Here is a 16,142-nt window from a genome sequence, read left to right as displayed (position 1 = left end):
ATATGTGAATGGGCATGTTACATAGGTTATCCTTATCTAAAAACTTAACGAAAGTGCTTCACCTGTATAACTTAGAATCTATATACAGTGGATTCTGGTTATTTGGGCCACCGGTTAATCGGGGCAGCCGTTTATTTGGGGCAAATCTTAAAAAACAGAAACCAATCGAGAAAATAGCCAGGGTTTACTTCGCTTAATTGGGACAAAATGCCGTTTAATCGGGGCAGGAGACCGCAGCACTGGAGATTACCTTACGATTGGCTCCGACGGTACGACGTGGTTCGGTCGAAATTCTGGAGGTCACAACCATAAAACAATTAGCAGTCACCTGTGTATTGGGCTTTTCTGTTAGTGAAATCTATCATAAACGGACAGTAAACTCGATCTTATTGAATTTGTGATAATACCAACAGCTGGAATTCTGCGGGTTATTATGGAATGCGTTTACACTTCCATGAAATCTTCAATCAAATAAAAAAATTAATTTTCAAATCTTCTCTTCATTCCTATTTTTAAAACCTTGTAACTCGTTACTCCGTTCTCACTTGCACGTATCGTGTTACTTGCAATTTGTGTGTGTGTGCCATGTTCTTTGTTATGGATTGCTTATCTTTTTACTGTTTTAAATTTTAAACCCCACCCACAAATATCAGCGAACAGAAATGTCAACTAGTTCGTATGTACATATTACAGTACGTATTAATTATTCCGATTATCACGTATATTCTTCCGATTTTCACGTATTTTTTAATTGGTAAGGTAATAAAGGGTAAATTTGTGCTTAATATATCTTTGCTTTTATAGCCTGTGGATAATATTCCTTCTATTTTTGGTAATTAGAATCGCTGTGTAATAGAATTAAAATTCAATTCACATATGTGATCACAATGACCGGCGCTTACTGAACATCGTATAGTGAACGGTACTTTACTATGGTGAGTTCGTCGTAACGTGATTTGATTGTACAGTGAACTAATTGTAAGGGGGGGGGGGGTAAATTGTATTTTTAACTATTTATGTGAAACTTCGGATAATTGGGGCAGCCGCTTAATCGGGCCAAAATGCACTAGTCCCGATGTGTCCCAAATAACCGGAATGGACTGTATTTATAGTAGAGTGTAATAATCATATGTGAATGTTTTATCCTCCATTTTGACGAGTTGAGAACGAGAGTAGCCTGTGCGAATGTACATTTTTGCCGCTCCTGGAACAGAGAAGTTTTTTCTGATTTATTTTATGTTTTATTAGCTTACATTGGCATATTAACTTATTTTCTGGAGTAGTTTTATATTCTTATTTACGATACTTGGATTAAAGTAACTTAGATAGGGATTTTGTAGGTAATACTTAGTATCGGAAAGGGTATCAAACCCACGTGTTTACTGTTCGTAAATAGCCGCCATTGTAACGCGATACAAAATATCTCGAACTAGATAGCATAAGCTTAATATAGTATAGTATAGTACATAATATTGTAAATTAATCAGATAATTCATCTTGTTGAACTTCATTGTCAATTAAATTGTAATTTTCACTATACATATAACGACTTGGGTTAAGTAACATAAATAATTAGTAAAAAATAAATAATTAATACTTAACTTGATACGGAAGTTATATAAAGGGATTTCATAGATAACACTCGATACTGAAACATAAATATAGCGTTATAACTGTGTTGAGATATAAGTTTAGAGTTTTTAATTTTGTACTGAAATTTAAATTTTATTGAAATTAAATCGAAATCATGACTCTGACCAGAGCAGCAAAGCAAAAGGCTCAAGCTAATGGGAGTGCTGTGGCTCAGGGGAGAACTGAGGGGGGGGGGGGCAGTTGCCCTCTGAATCACAGCCTATTAAAATGCACTACTTGCTTGATGTTTGTGGAGCACTCAGGTACGGGACATGATACTGCCATGGGGGATGTCTTTATGTGTGCGCAATGCAAGGAGTGTAAGGAAATCAGGCGACAACTCAGCATTGTTATGGGCCTATATGAGAGCTTGAAGGACGGTGGATGCCCTCGAAGGATTAAAAGTGAGGGGCACAATAAGCTCTCAGCTGCCCACACCAATGCCCGAGCTTGCACTTGGTCATCACGCAACACAGCGGCAGCCCCCCAAGGCAGAATGCGCTGGTCCCAAAGGAACTACTAGTTGGTGACTCTATTGTCAGGGAAACATGCTTTGTAAAAAGGATAGGTGGAACAGGACCAGGGTATGTCTGCCAGGGGCAAAGGTTGATGACGTTGTAGAGCGGATATCATCTTTTAAGGACACAAAAGGTGATATAGTTGTACACGTTGGCACTAATGATATTAAGAGTAGGAGACCGGCGGAATTACTTGACAAGTACAGGTCACCGTTGAAAAAAAGCCGTGAATTAGGGTTGAATATGAAAGTGTCTGCAATTCTGCCCAGACACGATAGGAGGGAGTATATGATGAGAGCCCTGTCGATCAATTCGGCCCTGGAAGGATTGTGCAAGGCTCAAGGGGTAGACTTTTTTTCAGCCTGGTCTGTACTTGTTAACAGGAGAGACTGCTTCTACAGGGATGGGATACACTTAAATAGAAAGGGTGCAAGAATGTTTGCTGATGCTATCGAGGCAGCGTTAGGTGGGTCGGAAAACTGCTAGATTGGGGGGATACAAGGACACTAATAGATTAACAGTAGCCACTGGCAGAGGTGAAAGTGATTCTTGCACTGCTTCTATTGGAATGAGCCGCAGCCTGGAAAATAAGATGCAGGATATTTCAGAGACTGCTGGGAATCATTGGGGTACAAGTAAACACATGGGTCGTGTTAGGGTAGCTAAGAAAAAGAACAGGTGCATGTATACGTGCATGTATAATGCTAGGAGTTTAGTAAATAAATTTGTGAATTTGAGGTATTGCTCAAAACATCAAAGGCAGATATTGTTTGGATTTCAGAGACGTGGTGTCACACAGATATAAGGAATGCAGAACTGGAATTTGGGGAGTACAATGTCTACAGAAAGGATAGACAGGGTAGGAAGGCAGGAGGGGTTATGCTATTAGTTAAGAAATACATAAAACCCAAGGAAGTGAAGCCAGTCGACATCGCTGGACAGTGCTTTGTTGAGTCAGTTTGGTGTGACATAAGCATTGGGAGATCAAAATTGAGAGTAGGAGTGTGCTATAGGCCTAATAACTCTGATGAGTATAATAAGAAACTGTACAGGGAAATAGAGTGGGCCAGTAAATCAGAGAGTCTTATAATGGGGGATTTTAATTTCCCAGGTATTGACTGGAATTTGGGGGCTGGTCACTCACACACTAGCAGGGCTTTTGTGGATTTATTGGTTGATTGTTTTCTACATCAGCATGTTCGGGAGGCAACTAGAGAGAGTAATACTCTTGATTTGATTATCAGTAGTGATTTTTCATGCAATAAGAATCTGCAGGTAAATGAACCACTAGGTGGCAGTGATCACAGTGTGCTGAAGTGGGATTTACTCAGAGGTAACTACCATTAGGGGTAAAGGGAACCGTTTTTGCTTTCGTAAAGGCGACTACGATGGACTGAGAGAGTATTTAAATTCTATACAGTGGGACCAACTGATGATGTTACCAACAGCAAATTCAAAATGGGAAGCATTCAAAGAACTTATCTTGGAAGCTACTAGGAGTTGATACAAGTTGATCTGTAACCAAGTTACAAAGGAGGTTAGTCAGGCGAAGGCAGATTACGAGAAATCTTTGGCAAGGGATGCAAAGAAAAACAGCAAAGAGTTCTTTACTTATGTAAACTCTAGAAGGAAGGGGATGAATCAGATTGGTCCACTTGATATCGATGGGTCAACTGTTGATGATCCTGCTCAGGTAGCTAACAAACTGAATGAATATTTTGCATCGACATTCACACATGAGGAGTTATTCAGCGAGGGGAATGCCAGAGGTGTATTCAACTCTGGCAGTAAGCTAGAGAATCTTGTAATAACTGAGAGTAAAGTGGAGGAGAAATTGTTGAAGATAAATACAAGAAAGACACCTGGGGTGGATGGGATCTATCCAGTTATATTAAAGGAGGCAGCAAAGGAAGTAAGCAAACCCTTAGCCATGGGAAGTACCCATGGACTGGAGATGTGCAAATGTGACCCCAATTCACAAAGGAGGATCAAAGGGTGACACAAGTAATTATAGACCTGTTAGTTTAACTTCTGTTCCTGGAAAATTAATGGAGGCACTGGTTAAAGAAGCACTGCAGGATCATCTAGACAAGTCTTCAGTTATAACTCAGACACAGCATGGTTTTGTTAAGGGGAAGTCTTGCCTGACCAATTTGATTGGATACTATGATGCAGTCACAAAAGAACTGGATGCAGGGAATAACTTTGATATTTTATACTTGGATCTTAGAAAGGCTTTTGATACTGTTGCACATGGAAGACTGCTGCACAAATTGGAGCAATGTGGCATTGGAGGCAAATTGCTGCTATGGATAAAGGGGTGGTTGAGGGGGGTGCTCAATGGACACTGCTCATCGTGGACTAATGTTATTAGTGGAGTCCCTCAGGGTTCAGTATTGGGTCCATTATTGGTTTCTGTATTTATAAATGATATTAATGATGGTATATCAAGCTTAATGTCCAAGTTTGCTGACGATACAAAGCTTGGCAGTGTTGTCAAGGACACTACTGACACTATGCTACTGCAACAGCAAAGGTTGGCAGGGTTGTCAAGGACACTACTGACACTATGCTACTGCAACAGGATCTGGAAAGGTTGAGCAGATGGGCTGAGAGGTTTCTAATGAAGTTTAACATTGACAAATGTAAAGTACTACATATGGGAAACAGCAACCTCAGAGCAACGTAGCAACAACTCTGTGGTACTACACTGACAGTGGTAGAGAATGAAAGGGACCTGGGGGTGGTTGTGCAGGCAGATATGAAGTTTTCTGAGCAGTGCAGATGGGCTGCCAGAGTAGCTCATGGTGTATTGTCGATGATATATAGGAATTTTTCTAGCAGGGATAAGGAGGTGATTATTCCATTGTATAAGGCAATGGTCCGACCACACCTACAATACTGTATACAGGTCTGGAGGCCTCATTTCAAGAAGGATGTAGAGATGCTGGAACGAGTACAGAGAAGGGCAACAAGATTAGTGAATGGAACAAAGGGGTGCTCTTACGAAGAAAGGCTTAAGTTTTGCAAATTACAGTGTCTGGAGACTAGGCACCGGCGAGGTGATCTGATAGAGGTGTATAAAGCCTTGAATGGTTTGAGTATGCTCAATGCTGATGGGATTCTTCCTCTTGCTCAGAATAATCACCTGAGAGGGCATAAATTCAAATTGAGAAAAGACAGATGTAGGATAGATGTGAGGAAATTTGCCTTTAGCCAGCGGGTGGTTGGTTGGTGGAATAGACATCCATCCCTTGTCGTGGAAGTTGACAGCCTAAATAAGTTTAAGGCTCAGCTGGACAGGTATTTCGAACGAACAGAGGGGTGAAGTGGAAGTGGTTATTTTTTATTTATTTGTTTATTTATTTTATTTTATTTTTTATTTTTTACTTTTTTATTTTTTATTTATTTTTTTTTATGGCTGATGCTGCATAAGCTTGCTTTCTTGCATCAAATGCCTCTACTAATGCTAATGCCAATTTTTTCAGTGGTGTGCATTTGGTCTTTTGGTGTTTTTTGTGATGGTCTTATTCACCTCCATCAGGTGTCCAAGTTTTGGTGTTTAGATCCCATATTTAATGGTCTATCCTTTTAAGAACATCCCTTTCATTTCTCACTTGTTTGGATCATTTCAAGAATTATCTTGTCTTTTTGCAGATATGTACGCTACATATGGCCTTACCATTTACTTATATAATGGATTTATAACCTTCTCCTCATTACGTGGAAGGTCCAATAAATTGATAAGATATCCTATGAATTCCTTTGTCATTCGTCTTCATTAAAATTGTGTAAAAAACGTGAGAATCCTATAGTCGCGAAACTTTATAATAGACATGTTGGACATACAACCTCTGTGCTTGAGACCCGCTAATATTTGTAAAATCAGGCAAATGCTAACTTATTATGATTTTCTCTTGAGGATTTTGAATTTAAACCAAATAAAAAGAGTAATAAAGTGTAGGCTATCAAGAAATATTATAGGAATATTAAATGTCAGAAATTCTCTTACCTGAGATTTTTTCAGGAATAACTGCATCCAGGTAAGATGTAATTAGAATAGTATTGAAAGACCTGCCTAGAGAAAAATAAATCTTGTAAGAGGATGAAGGAATAAAAGCAAGCTTTGACCCTAAATCCATGCATGGCACATAATTGGAAGTATAAAGGAAGATGTATTCCCAAAGCTTGACGGGGCGTTTCATTTTTACTATCTACAAAGGGGAAGCGAACACGCGTCAAAGGCCATATTTATAGCCCTGGCACATTCCATTGCTGTATTTCAAAAGCGTGGTGGGGTAACGGATTTATAGGGCGAAAGGAAGAGAAGGATTGAAGGAAAATTCCTGCCTCCTCGTATTTCACTAATAGTTTGGAAATTTGAAAATTTAGGACTTTTAGAACAGCTTAAAGGTTTTTTTGGAGAAAGAATATGAAAGTCTCCACTCGGAAATCTGAGTGTGTGACTATCCGTCCGTTGGTAGAGGTCCTGGATGGGAATACGATCAACAAACAGGTCAATAAACATACATAGACCAGTAATAATTTCTGAGGAGTGGGAGCTAAAACAAATATCCTACAAGTTCAAACTTAATAACAAAACATACACCCCCCCAACCCAGAACATCTACTAACAGAGACGGGTGGTCACGCACCCAGATTTCCAAGTAGAAACTTGGACATTCTTTCTCCAAAAAATCTTTAAGCTGTTCTAAAAATCCCTAAATTTTTAAATTCCTAAACTATTAGTGAAATATGAGTGGGCAGGAATTTTCCTTCTATCCTTTTTCTCTTCTTTTTGCCTACTCAAACACCCCCCACCAAGCTTTTGAAATATGGCAATGGAATGTGCCTGTGCTATAAATATGGCCTTTGATACCTGTTTGCCAACCTCTTGAAGATGGCATAAATGAAAATCCCCAATCAAGCTTTGGGAATTCATCTCTCTTTATATACCACCATCCAGGATCTCTACTAACCTTCATATCTGAAGTCCTACAGGACCACTCACCTCCACCCTGTGTTTGAAATTGTTGTTCTTGAGAAAAAGATCAAGAGTGCATTGGCTGTGTGGTTAGGATTGTCTAGTATTCTGGTAGCTAAATGAACAATCTGTCTGAGGCCATTAGTAATTAAAACAAGCCTCAGCATCTTGACCATCTGGGTCTATGTGAGAGGAAAATGGAAGCCAGCAGTATTTCTGAATATTATCTCACTGTTAGGAAAGTTGTACTGGAGAAAAGTCAAGTTGCAAAGAAGGGAGGTCAAAGAATTTCAAGTGATTAATGGAGTTGGGGGAGCAATGGTTTGTTATTTATTTTATTTTTTTTAGGAGCATTAGCAACTAAGGCCATATTGCTCCGGGATATGTGGTGGTCATTCCCTGACCTTTCCGCATCCTCTGTATTTGGTGGTGACGGGCTCGAACCCCGGTCTAATCAAGAAGCGTGTGCTATGCACTGCTGCTCCTTCCCACCTGGCTATGGAGGCACCTGAGAACAATGGAGGCAACAGATAAATTTGACAGAATGGGGTCAAGAGATTTTAAGCCAAAAAAGATTGAAATGAGGAGATTCCAAATTAATGTGTCTCTGACAGGGAATATCAGAGCAGAAATTTGCATAAGTACCACTTTGAAGTGAAAGGAATTGTGCAGTGAATAATTAAGACAACTGAGATGAACAGTGTTTAAATCAACTGTTAACTGGAATTCTGTCAGAAAAAATAAGTGGAGCTTGGCAGACACTAAATTGAAATGGATCTAATCTGTGTAAGTCAAATTTCAATTTTCAGAGAATATTACAGATTCCCATTTATTCATTTGTCCATTTAGCACATCTTTAGTCCAGATTAGTCAGTTTTTTTTTGCCCCTCATGGATTTTGTCAGTGAGGGCTTCTGAAGAGGTTGATGTGAATTCAGACCACTCAGCACAATTCCTAGTTAGACAGTTCTATCACTTGCATTTACTACAGTATATGCCTTCTACATGGATTTGAGGTCTGGGGAATTTTGCAAAATGATTATGGAGGCATAGATGTTTCAAAATTCTGTCCTGTTCTGCTGTAGTACGTTTTCATTTCAGTTTGAAGTGAAACTGGACACAGCCAACTTTTACAGCTAATAGCTAGAAAAGGCTCCATATCAAGAGCAACAATTATGCTTCTATAGCAGTAGGTGAATGCTTTTATAAACAAGTTGATTCAATACAACTCTAATATTACACAATGATGATGCAGTATCACACTAATTTTACATGATGATTTAATAGCGTGTTGATATGACATAATTTTACCTATGGAGGGAGTTATTAAGGAAATATTAAACTCTAAGAGGGTGATGTGCAACCACCACTATTCTTGATGTCCTCCACAAAAGTATAGTGGGCTTGGGTTCAAATCCCATCTGAAACTTGAGGAACTTTTAAGACCTCTTCAGTCAGGTCTGTAGTTAGCCAGTCTTGTATGGAGGGGCTCTCTTTCTTTTTCAGTCTACGCAACATGCAGAATCAGCCCATTGCGCACACACGCTGTATAATGCGTGTATTGTATTAATGTTTTATTGTATTAATAAATATTGTATAATGTTTAGACATTATACAATAAACTAGTTATAGTACACCTAAACTGGTGTGCTATGTATGACTAGTGTCAGACTCCAAAAAATCAACTGACTAGCTAGCCTACTCTGTGATTTACAAAGAATATATAAGAAGAGCACATTTTAGTGAATTAGTAAAACTGTAAATGTTCTACTGAATTAATATTTATTATTTTAATATTTATCTTTTGTATTGCTTAAAATAAGACAGCGCAAGATACAAATAACACATATAGAGCAATAGACCCTGAGATACCGCAGTATTAGGGTTTACAAAGGGAGCCACAAAATTGCCCTCTTCGACTCATTTTCATTATCTACAAAAATAAATATTTGGACTAACAGACATTATATGGATTACTCTGACACCTATTAATTTAGTCTTTATCTACTTCAACCTAGCATTTAGAATAACTCCATAGGGCGTACTCAGTATTATACAGTTTAATTTCTTAATAATTACAAAAATAAAAACTGATCAGTCCTAGTACTAGATATTTACAGTCTGGCAGCAGGTACATTTCTGCTGCCAGATTGTGCAAATATTAGTATTAGTACCTGTCCAACCTCTCTACAACACCAGATCGAAGTTTGTTTTAGCGATCATCTACCCTCTGATTTTTTTTTTTTTTTAATGAAAACCCCAAACATCAGAGGTATTAGAACCTATAGTATTTAGTACCGTGCGCCTCCGTAGCCAGGTGGGAAGGAGCAGCAGTGCGTAGCACACGCTTCTTGATTAGACCGGGGTTCGAGCCCGTCACCACTAAATACGGAGGATGCGTAAAGGTCAGGGAATGACCACCGCATATCCCGGAGCAATATGGCCTTAGTTGAAAAAAAAAAAAAAAAATCAAAAATCAAATTTAGTACCGTGCTTGGGTTGGAAGTTGAGAAGATGAAAGAAGATATTTGTTTACATTAGGCTTGAACTTCTGTAGACCGTAATTTTCAGGAAATACGTGGGAAGGAAGGTTGTTCCAGAAAACAGCAGTTGAATGAATAAACAAGGAAGGTGAAAAGTTGTTCTGTGAGTTTGAAGTTGGACAGTAAATGGATGTTGGCTGGTGGCAGCACATGTTCGGACTGTTTTGAAAGAGAGAGCAGGAATTATAGAGGCCAATTCAGAAGAAAAGTGCCCATGGAGGTATCTGTAGAAAAGACATGCGGGCAGAAACAGTATGTCTATGAGATATAGAGCGGAGAGACTCTGTTAGAGAGGAGTCATTAATTAACCTAACTGTCCTCTTCTGAATGGAATATAGAAGCCTGAGAGAGGTTTTGGGGGCACCACCCCAGATGTGGGAACAATATTCCACGGTAGGGCGGATTTGCGATTTGTACAGAGTGAACAACTGTTAAGAGAAGTAACACCAAGAGCGAAAGAGAAAACCAAGTTTTTTAGATGCAGAGGAAGCAATATTTGTAATGCTTGTGCCAAGAGAGATTAGAAGTCAGAGTAATTCCCAAAAGAGATATATCATCTTGCCTATAAATTGGAGTCACCAGAGATAAGCATAGGAGCATAAGAATCTTTTTATGCATAAGAATTTGCGAGATATAAGACAAGACTCAGTTTTAGAAGGTTTTGAAATCAACTAAGTTGTCTTTGCCCCACTGGAGAATTACCTGGAGATCATCTTTTTAAGGAACAGGTAGCGGATATTCGAGAAGTTGAAGCTGATTGAGCAGGGCAAGATTTCTCAAAATGGAAAGTGGAATGCAATGTGTTATCATCGGCAAGACTATGGATAGGATTTCCAGTCAATGGAAGAAGGTCATTAATATACAAGAGGAAAAGAGTGGGGGGGAAGAACTGAACCTAGGGGGCCAGCAGCATTAGTGGAGAAGTTAAGAGACAGAGAGCCATCTACCATCATCCTCAGTGAGCGATAAGAGAGAAAACTGGATAACCAATTACAAAAAACAATTGGAAAACCATAAGATGGAAGCTTGTTTAGAAGACCTTTATGCTAAACACGATTGAAAGCCTTTCAGATGTCAAGAGCAACTGCTTTTATTTCACTGAACTTTACCATTGAATTTGTCCATAAATGGGTCCATAAATAACCTGAATATCACCAGTGGATTGACACTGATGGAATCCATAGTGGTGATCGTTGATCAGACGGAAGGTTTCAAGGTAGTTTAAGAGTTGGTGGATAATTGATTTCTCCATTACTTTAGAAAGAGTAGAAGTAATTGCAATGGGACAATAATTGGATGGGAGGAATTTATCACCCTTTTTAGGAACTGGCTGGATATGAGCAAATTTCCAAGCAGAAGGAAAAACACCTTTGGAATAAAAAATAAAAAAAGGAGGCAAAGAACAGGAGTAAGTTCCGGAGCACTGGTTTTGAGAACAAATGGAGAAATACCATCAGGACCTGGAGCTTTCTTAGCATCAAGATTCGTCAAAATCCTTCTTACATCCTTTTGACGGAAGACTACAGGAGGCACTGAATGGAGCATGTTGGGAATGGTGGGAAGTGTTTTACCAAGATCATTAATACATGAGTTGGAAGAAAAATTGGATGCTAGCAGGTCAGCTTTATCCTTGGCTGAAGTGACAACAGAACCATCTGGTTTTGAAAGAGGTGGGGGCAGAGATGGGCAAAAGTTGCATCCAATAGCTTTGGCAAGAGACCAGAGTGCTTGGCTACCATTAGGGCAAGAAGCAAGTTTTCTACTCTTAGCCTGTTCAAAATCTAGTTTGGACTGATTAATAAATGCTTTACAATTGTTGCGAGCTTTGTTGTAGGCAGAAAATGAAACTGATGAATTGGAAACAAGCCAATTATGGTAAGCAACATTCATCCCTTGAGCAGCCTTAGCACATTTATTGGAAAACCAAGGTTTCGATAAAGGACAAGATTTTATAGTGGAGTGTGGGATAAAGGATTCCATTCCTACAAGAATAATTTCACTCACAAGATCTGAGCAAATGTTGACATCAAAAGTTTTGAAACAGTAATCAGATCAAGGAAAAGAAGAAAAGAAATCTCGCAGGTCATCCCATTTTGCATTGTTATAATGCCAAACAACACGAGGTTTGGAATAGCCATGAGATAAAGACTCCATTGGAGAAGAGACATTCTCCAAATTGTAATCTGAGGGCCCAAAGAACCACTCACTTCGACTGTGTACTTAGAAGGGTTGTTTGTGAGAAAAAGATTGTGTGTTGGCTATATGTTTAGGATTGTCCGGTATTCTTGTAGTAAATGAACAATTTGTGCAGGGTCATTAGTAATTGCAAAAGCCTCATCATTTCGAACAGCCAGGTGTGACTAGAAAACGGAAGCCAGCCGGAGTTGTGAACATTAAATAAAATCACCAAGGAAAATTACCTCACTATTAGGAAAGTTAGACTGGAGAAAGTCAAGTTGCAAAGAGAGGAAGTCAATGAGCTCCAAGTGATTAGGGGAGTTAGGAGAATGGTAGAAACAACAGATGAATTTTACAGAATGAGGTAGAGAGATTTTAAGCCAGAGAAGATCGAAAAGAGGGGATTCCAAATTAAGTCTCTGACAGGGATTATTGGAATGGACATATGCACAAGTACCACCTTTGAGGCGAAAGGAATTATACAGCGATTAATTTGGACAACTGAGATGAGCAGTAGTTAAATCAACCGATAACTGAGATTCTGTCAGAAAAAGTACATGGGGTTTGGCAGACTGCAAGTGGAAATGGACATCGTTGATATTAGAATTGAGACCATGTATATTTGTGAAATGAGCTAGGAAGTGTTTGGGAGGTTTAGATCTTTTTGCAGATAAGCTTACTCTATTTGTTTGGCAATTTGTGGTGTATTCAATAGTAAGAAGAGTGGGGGGAACATGCTGTATGAAGTAATGAAATTTTTGGATATGGCGTACACGTGGTAAGAATACACCCAGAACCTTGACATAATGTGGCCTCGACAATGCTCCCCTGCCTACACAATACTCGGACTCCCTCCAGTCATTTATCTGGCAGCGTATGGGTAACTAGATTATGCACTAGCTGATCCGGAAGCCTCCTAAGGAGTTACCAATAGGTTCGGTCCGGTCTGGTGTACTAACTAGCGGCCGGCCTGCGAACTTTGTTTTAGTACTGTACCATTGAAATGTAAGGAAGATTGGATCTCGCCATAATGTCCATCATAGCCTCAAAAGTCATCAGTCATACTGCATGATGGAAGAGATGGGGAAAGGTTGACTTGAATTTAGCTCTGTAGACTAAATAAGTCTCCAGAGCTAAATTCCGAACCTTGAAGTGGGTTCCATCACTTCAAGCCTCCAGTAAGCAAGTGTTGTATTGCACCGGTTGATGAGAGTCATCTGCCAACTAGTATTGCCTGGTAACACAGAGGGGCAGCATTCCTCCATGTGGTGTGGTCGCCCACAATGTGCTTGTGCATGGGAATTATACCCAAGATTACTAACAGTCTCACCATCATGAAGGTGCAAGCAGAGGATTTGGCTGTCACAGACCGTCCAGACTTGGCCGAAATTGGGTCCACTTGACTTGAGTGTCACCTGAATATCAGTTCCATCAGCGTTTTAGACTCCCAGGTAGCGAGTACAGCTTGTCTGGCATATCTGAGAGAATGTCTGTGACAACCCAAAGACCCTCTGGTTGAATGCAAATTTCCACACATTTATCCTACAACCATCTTTCTTTAATTTAAATTTTTGCCTACTCATGTTCTCTGAGCAAGAGGAAGGATGTTGTCAGTGTGTAGCCTTCTCAATCCATTCAGAACCTTAAACACAACACCTCCATCAGATCTCACTCACGTGCCTTGTTTTCAGATGTTGGTCATTTGTAGAAGTGAGCCTTTTTTGTTAAAAGTAACCATTTATTTACTAATCTTGTTGCCCTTTCTCTGTACCTGTTCCCACAGATCCACATCCTTCCTAAAATCAGGTTTCCAGATCTGTTTGCAGTACCCAAGTTGTGGAATAACCAGTGTCTTCTACAATGGAATAATCACATCCTGGGATGGGATTCACAGAACTTTATATCTGACCATACATTAACCCCCCCCCCCACACACACACTCATGCCTTTTTTGTTCTCCACTACCTTCAGTTTGGTACCACACATTTGGTATGTTATTCTGGGATTACTGCTGCCCATGTGCAATACTTTGCATTTTTAAATGTTAAACTTCAGTTGGCACTTCTCAGTCGGTCTACCTAATTTTTCTAGATCTTGATGCATAGAATACTCTGATTTCTGTCATTAACTACCTTGTCATCCATTATATCATCTGCAGACTCAGACATTTAAACCTGATGTGCCTTCATTAATATCATTAATAAATATTGAAAACAACACTGGGACCAGCACCGAACCCTGGTGACCTCTACTAATAATGTTAGTCCATGAAGAGCTGTGCCCATTGATAACCACTCTCTATCTTCTCCCATTCAACCACTCCTTTATCCATAGCATTAACTTATTTCCATATTGTTCCAACATGTACAACTGGCCATGTGGAAAAGTATGAAAAGCATTAGCATTAGTAGAGGTGCATGATACAAGAAAGCAAGCTTATAGAGCATCAGCCAAAAAAACAAACAAACCCTTCCCATTTCACTGATCCGTTCATTCCAAATGTTTGTTTAGTTCTTCCTTGAATTTATTTAAGCTATCAACATCCACCACAGATGGAAGTTTGTACAAGCAATCAAATACCTGCTGAATAAAGGAAAACTTTTACACATCTATTCTACAACTGTCTTCCCTCAGTTTGAATCTATGCCCTCACCCCTCAGGATTGTAATCTGAGCAAGAGGAAGAATTCCATCAGCATTAAGCCTGCTCAATCCATTCAAGGCCTTATATGCCTCAATCAGATTGCTTCGTAGGTGCCTAGTCTCCAGACGCCTCCATAGCCAGGTGGGCAGCAGCAGCAGTGCGTAGCACACGCTTCTTGATTAGACCGGGGTTCGAGCCCATGAGCCACCAAATACGGAGGATGCGGAAAGGTCAGGGAATGACAACCTCATATCCCCTGAGCAATATGGCCTTAGTTGCTAATGCTCATAAAAACCAAATAACAACAATAACAACAGCCTAGTCTCCAAAACAAGAACAAGTGCACCCCTTTGTTCCCTTCATCAGACTTGTTGCCCATCTCTGTACTCTTTCTAGCAACTCTGCATCTTTCTTAAAATGAAGCTCCTAGAATTGTGTACAGAGTACTCAAAGTGTGGCCTGACCATTGCCTTACCCAAGAGGATAATCATCTCCTTATCCCTGCTCGCAAAATTCCTGTATATCATTGACAAGACCCTATGACCTACTCTAGCACCTGTCTGCACTGCTCAGAAAACTACATATATGACTGCACAATTACCACCAGGTCTCTTTTCATTCTCCATTACCATGAGTGTAACCACCCAGTTGGTACATTTCTCTGAGGTTGCTGCTACCCATATGCAGTACTTTGCATTTGTCAATGTTAAACTTCAGTTGCCACTTCTCACCCATCTGCCGAACTTTTCCAGATCTTGTTGCAGCAGCATACTGCCATTACTGTTATTAACAACCCTGCCAACCTGTATCATCTGCAAACTTCATAAATATTATTGATAAATATACAAAATAACAATGGGGCCAACACTGAACCCTGAGGGACACCACTAATAAAATTATTCCATCTAGAGCAGTATCCATTGATTACCACTCTCTCTCTCCTCCCACTCAACCATCCTTTTATCCATTGTAGCAAAATGCCCTTAATCCCATACTGCTCCAGTTTGTACAGTAGCCTTCCATGTGCAATGGTATGAAAAGCTTTCCTGAAATCCCAGTATATGCTATCAAAATTATTTCTTGCATCCAGTTCCTTTGTGACCACATCATAGTATCCAATCGAAATCGTCAGACAAGCCTTCCCCTTGAAAAATTCATGCTGTGTCTGAATTGTTACTGCTCTCTTGTCTAAATGATCCTGCAATGCTTCTTTAACCAGCGACTCCATTATTTTCCCTGGAACAGAAGTCAAACTAAGAGATCTGTAATTACTTGTCACCCTTTGATCCCCCTTTGTGAATTGGAGATACATTTACACATCTCCAGTCTGTGGGGACTTTCCCTGAGTCCAAGGTTGCACTCATACTTATGGCTAAGAGTTTGCTTACTTCCTTTGCCACTTCCTTTAATATTTGATCCCATCTACCCCAGGTGCCTTTCTTATGGTTAACTTCAACAGTTCCTCCTTCACTTTGCTCTGAGTTATTATAAAATCATTTAACTCCCTGTTACAGTTTTATAAACATCTGGTCCTCTCCTCCTTGAATAACTCCTCATGTGTGAATATAGATGCAAAATACTCATTTAGTTCGACAGCTATCTGAGAATGATCATCTACAGTCAAACCACTGATATCAAGTGGACC

At 39.6% G+C, this 16,142-nt stretch overlaps 1 protein-coding gene across 1 annotated transcript in view; it reads left to right on the top strand.

The window, feature by feature from the left end:
- LOC150091667 (dual specificity protein phosphatase CDC14C-like) overlaps window positions 1-16,142 on the top strand; it is a 481,702-nt gene that overhangs the window by 253,669 nt on the left and 211,891 nt on the right. The gene's annotated exons all lie outside the window — the stretch shown is intronic.

The sequence above is a fragment of the Mastigoproctus giganteus genome, chromosome 1 (genome assembly GCF_048544385.1).
Source record: "Mastigoproctus giganteus isolate SK-2022 chromosome 1, ASM4854438v1, whole genome shotgun sequence".
In the NCBI taxonomy this organism is placed as follows: domain Eukaryota; kingdom Metazoa; phylum Arthropoda; class Arachnida; order Uropygi; family Thelyphonidae; genus Mastigoproctus; species Mastigoproctus giganteus.
This window is presented reverse-complemented; position numbering and strand designations above follow the sequence as displayed.